This window comes from Lithobates pipiens, unplaced genomic scaffold (assembly GCF_037356315.1).
Source record: "Lithobates pipiens isolate NorthernLeopardFrog02 unplaced genomic scaffold, aLitPip1_a1.2 Scaffold_1, whole genome shotgun sequence".
Taxonomy (NCBI): domain Eukaryota; kingdom Metazoa; phylum Chordata; class Amphibia; order Anura; family Ranidae; genus Lithobates; species Lithobates pipiens.
Window position 1 is genome coordinate 74017721 of NW_027507685.1, and position 6120 is coordinate 74023840.

Genomic DNA, 6120 nt, shown 5'->3' on the forward strand with positions numbered 1-6120 from the left:
TTTTACTCCCTTCCTGACCAGAGCACTTTTTGCAATTGGCACTGCGTTGCTTTAACTGACAATTGTGTGGTCGTGCGATGTTATACCCAAACATGACAGCGATCACTGCTCCCAATGACAGGCCCCGCAGGCATGTTAATGCTGTACATGCTGGGCATGCCCGCTAGCTCCGCCAATTAAAGGAGACGCCCATTTGCCCACTGCTGCCATTGTGCCGATGTATATCGGCGTGCATCGGTCGGCAAATGGTTAATGTGACTAATTTGAAGGAATTCTAGTGTATACTGAGAGAAGTATAGGGCTGTGAAAGGCCATTACCAAAAATGCTAGTTTCCTTGCTGTCTCTGGTTTCAATATCTTCCTAGTTGTGCACCCAGAACCAGCATACAGAATAAAAAGTCAGAACTCATCATCTGCATACTTGTTCTAAGTCTATGAATCAGGAAGGATTGAACCCTCCAGATCAGTTTGACAACCAATCGATTGCCATTTTCAAAAGGAGAAGTTAGTACTGTTATGCCCCGTAGACACGGTTGGATTTTCTGATGGAAAATGTTAGATGGGAGCTTTTTGTCAGAAATTACGAACGTGTGTAGGCTCCATCGGATATTTTCCATCGAAATTTCCCTCACACAAAATTTGAGATCTGGATCTCAAATTTTCTGACAACAAAATCCGTTGTCGGAAATTTCCAACGCACAAAGTTCCACGCATGCTCGAAATCAAGCAGAAGAGCCGCACTGGCTATTGAACTTCATTTTTCTCAGCTTGTCGTACGTGTTGTGCGTCACCGCGTTCTCGACATTTGCAATTTCCGACCAACTTTGTGTGACCATGTGTATGCAAGACAAGTTGTATGCAAGACGGAAAAAATCCATGGATTTTGTTGTCGGAATGTCCGATCAATGTCTGATCGTGTGTACGCGGCATAAGTTTGCATACTTCTACTTACTTTAATGTAAATCATTTTATCTATGGAATTGCATAGAAGGGAGGGAAAAAGAAAAAGGAAGGGAAAAGAAAAGGGGGATTTTTCAGCAGTGCAAGGTATAACAGAACTGGAACAAAATATACAAAAAATTCATAATAATTTATTAATATACATTAAAAAACACTGTAGCATCAAAAATAGTATACAAAAATACAGAAAGCAATATACACATTATTACTCGACTTTTATCTATGTGTTTTAGCCTTTTAAAAACTTTAATTCAAATACAACACAATACATTGTTTAAGAAACTTAAGCCGGATACACACGAGCCGAATGTCGGGAGCCATTTGCCGGTTCAAAAAAAATGTCCGACATTCAGCATGTGTGTATGTAGGTATGTCCGGCCAAATGTGCATGCTGAAAAACCAGCAGCGACTGACTCCCGATCAGCACTCTCAGCCAATGGCTGTCCCTCTGTCAGAACACAATAGCTCAGTGGAGGAGATTACTATACTAACTTGGCATACAAAAAAATGAATAGTGTGTACCAGTCAATCTGGAATAATAATATTCATTATAGGAGGTTATACAAATCAGAACATAAAATACACACATGAACAAATGGCACAGAGCACAAGCAAAATATGAAGGTCATATCTCAAATAGGCTTTAAAAGACTGAGGGGTCAATTCACTAAGAGATAAATAATGTATTAACTTTTTAGTTAAATAACTAATGCTGTATGTATCTCAAAAGTAGTCAATTACTATGATGATGTAATACCGGGCACCTGATTGGATATGATCCCATTGACCGCTGTGCAGAACTGGAAGAAGACATGCATGCAGGAGTCCTGCATCCATCGCCACACTACACGTCCCACAGCTGGACCTCCTGACCTGCTGCCTGGCCCACCACCACAGTGGAGTAAGTGCCAGGCAGCAGGGGCCAAGTCCTGAGGAAAAAAGTGTAGGAATTCCCACCCAAGAAAAGAACAACTTCTCCTGCGCTCTGGTGTCGGGATCCTCAATATGTGATATAGGCAGCTTCACAAGAAGGTAGTGTCTAGAAGTCTAGCAGCCCTCCTCAGAATAATGGGTATTCAAACGCTGAAGAAAACAAAACAAAAAAAGGGAATACTGGGTATTCAAACGCTGGAGAAAACAAAACAAAAAAGGAAACCCACTGCCCGTCTGAGGAAAGGGGTTCTCCCCTGAAACGCGTCAGCCATTGTGTTGGGGTATCGGTCGATTTACTTGACATCAGATCCGGGCTTGTTGATGTCGGTAAGGTGGACCCTACTGTATTGATTATGCCTTTTATCAATACTCATTTGTGAGTAGCCATTTTGCTATATGTTTGGTTTTAAATAAAGCTCTGTCTATGGTAATGCACTAGGTCAGTGCGCCCTCCTTTTTTGTTTTGTCAAGATCCACCCCCCCACCAAAAAAAAAAAGAATAATAATACGCTCATATGTATATATATTTCACAGAAAATACAGTGCAACATTTATTGTAAAGTGCCAGTTTACAAAAATAAAATAAGTTAATTTGTCAAACTAACAGAATCATCACCAAAATGGGTGATGATCTTTCCCTCGTTCAATTCCTCTCACTGACACCAATGATGGGGGACTATTCCTTCCACCAGAGAGCAGGTGTTCCCATCAGAGTGCCCCCCATCAGAGAGCAGGTGTCCCCATCAGAGAGCCCCCCCATCAGAGTTTCCCCAGAGTTCCCCATTAGAGTTGTGACTGAGCCATCACAAAGTAGTAAAACCTGTACCTGGATAAGTCCTTGATGAAGGAGCATGCTGCAGGGGGGCAAAAGCCGGGTGGAGGAACTTGCTGATGAGGGCGGGGAGCACAGGTTATGTCATTGGTTGTTAGGACAATGGCGGTTCTAGCAGCCAATCACAGTATTGCAGCAGGGATCTTGCGCTGTAGATTGGCAAGCGTGGTCCTGTATAGTATAGCCGCAGCTGCTGGAGGAGAAGGACCGAGGGAGGAGAGGACGCCGTCCTTCACTATGCGGCGATGCTGGGCATCGCAACTTAGTGAAGGATTGGCTCCTACGGCTCTAGTCCTGCAAAGGGAACGGCTTCCTGCTGTGAACAAAGTGTAGGGATGCCGTTCCCACACGTTCCCACAGGATTCAAGCCCTGCCAGGCAGACAGCGAGTGGGGGGCACAGTGGCTGCATATTATGGGCACAAAGGCTGCAATTGATGGAGTACAGTTGGCTGCATTTTCAGGGCACAGTGGCTGCATATTATGGGCACAGAGGCTACAATTGATGGGGCACAGTTGGCTACATTTGATGAGCACAGAGGCTGCACATGATGGGCACAGTTGACTGCATATGATGGGCACGGTTGGCTGCATATGATGGGCACAGTTGGCTGCATATGATGGGCACAGTGGCTGCAATTTATGTTTTTGTTTCAGTATTTTTCAGAATTTTTCGGTTAATTTGCGCCCCCCAAATTTTGATCACCAGTCGCCACTGTTGGTGATGGTGGACCTTGTCCAATATAGTCTCCAGGGGAAGAGCAGGTGGAGACCAAGCTTTGGGTAAACAGGGTGGCAGCTCGACCCTGGGTCCGGTGGGGGAGACTATCTCAGGAGTGTCCCCCAGTGTTGGCCGCAGAATCTTGGCTGGGGGTTCCTGGTGAGTGGTGGCTCTGGTGCTCTCAAAAGTCACAGGTTGGAGTTGAGGGTGACTGCAGCCTTGGCCTCATCCATGGGTTTGTACAGGAGCACCTTGCATTGAGGACAGCAAGCCTGCAGGTGGAGGAGGGACAGATGTCTCCAACAGGTGGGGCAGATGATTGGAAGATCTTCGCGGGTACCCATACAACACTGGGTGAACCCTACTGCAGGCATGTCCTGAGCCCCTGTGTTAGTGGTGGATGGATTCTTTTATGGCTCATGACGCATAGTATGCACGTGGAGGACCCAAGCATAGTTTTGGATACATTGCTATATATACACTCAATAACTTCTCCGCCAATCCAGTGAGGGTACCTTGAGCAGAAGCCAATCAGGAAGAAGACATGTGCTGTTTACGTGGGCTGTCACGGTGCAAACCTAATTACAGGGCGCTTCCAGATTCCCACCCCCTCAACCACCTGGTCAGGGTTGTGGGGAGGAGGCCCTTGTCCACATCAACCTGGGACAAAGCACTTCCCCCCATGTTGAGGGCCTGTGGCCTGTTATGGTTCAGTAGCGGGGCACTCGGTCACCCCCCCTTTTCCTGGCCTGCCGGACTGCATGCTTGGATATAGGGTCTGGTGTGGATTTTGGGAGAGACCCCAAGCCACTTTTTTTTATTTGGTGTGGGGTTTACCCTTAAAGGGATTGTAAAGGTATTTTTTTTATTTTTTAAAAATAACAAACATGTTACCTCCACTGTGCAGCTCATTTTGCACAGAGTGGCCCCGAACTTGCTCTTCTGGGGTCCCTCGGCGGCTGTCTCTGCCTTCTCTCGCAGGTACTTCTCACGTTCATGCGAGCTCCCTCGCATGGTGAGAAGCACCTGCGGGCGCACTCCCGTGATACAGCCAGCAGCTATAGCCGCTCGCTGTATCACACAGCCCCGCCCCGGTGCGCCGCGTCATTGGATGTGATTGACAGCAGCGCGAGCCAATGGCTGCGCTGCTCGGTGGAGCTAGAGCATTAGACAGTGCTTCTGGATATAAGAAATCTCATTACTAGTCTGGTATCTTTTATATGATCTGTTGCTACTAGAAGGGAAAACAATGTTTGTACATAATGTTTCTTTTTCATAATGCAGTAAGAATAGGTCATAGGCCCTGTGATTCTGTGGCATAATGGAAGAAGGGGCTTGAAAGACCAAGATATTGGAGCCAATCAAAAGTAAAGTCTTCTTGTTCTCTCAGCCTTCTTTGGCATCCTGAAAGCAGCAGATTATGTCTCATAGGTCTCAGTGCCCTATGCTCTCATTCAAGTTTGAGCAGTAAATCAGGTAAGTGCTCCAAGAGGTTATAAAACAGTGTCTGTAGGGATCTGGTCAGGCTCCACCAATTCTGGGATGACTCTTTTTCTGAAATTTCAGCCCTGGCCCCTGTTGTCCAGAACCTTGACCTTCTGCTGCATGCCTATGAGATGGTGGGAGTACTGGGACACTGAGTCCTGTAGTGTCAAGATGTCTGTCTCATAACGACTGGTCACTTGTGCCACCACTTGGAGACGGTCTGAGACGCCACATACCTCTTCCTTTAGGTTGGATACTGCATCCAACAGGGCATTTTTGATGTTTAAAGCAATGGTCTGCAGGTTCTACACCTTAGGCTTAGTTTGCATAATGTAAAGCAGGAATTCAGGGTCAATACAGCACTTGCTTTTAGTCGCAGATATGAGGACCCACTTGAGGACATAGCTGAAGAATGCCTAGTGGGGGAGTCCTCTGGCAGGTCAGTCTGTTGTGTCCTGAATATCTCAGGAAGATTCCACCCCAACTGAGAGTGGGTGTTCTTAGTGGGGTACACCAGTCTCCCAATTTTGCCCAGTAAAGCAGCAGAAAGCTAAAAAATCATTGTGGCTGCAGCAAAGCTTTTTTTTCATGCATCCATCTTCAGTTAGAGCCAAACTTTGCCCCCCTTATTTAATTTTTTACTTGAAAAAGTTTAATACAGAACACATTCATGGCACTTGGCTTTCCTTAAACAGAGCACAACACCAGCTGTTTGATTTCAAGCTACCTCTATAATTGAACATATAAAGCCTCAGGGAACACAGGTAGAAGAGGAGGGAGGAGAAATTAGTCATTCTATTGATTCATACATCTGTGTCTGTAATTTGATCTTAAACTATTGAGCTCTGTTAACAACAAGTTTAAAAAAACAAAAAAACAAAAACAAATTAATATTATTCTAAATAAAACATAAAGATATTTTACAATTTAAATTTAGTCACACACAATAATTAATGAACAGTATATGTGCAAAGGCACTATACAGTCCTTTAATTATTCAGGATTTTTTAGATCAAGTAAGAAGTGTGTTCCAATTTTGGCAAGATTGTGACACTTGTGTGTTTTGGGACAGCTATGGGTGTGGCAGGTCAAGGAAAGGGCTTAAACATCTTCATTTGTAATGCTGGCACATGTGAGATGCTTATGTACTAAATGATTTGTTTATATATGGTTTGCTCAATGAACTGTAGC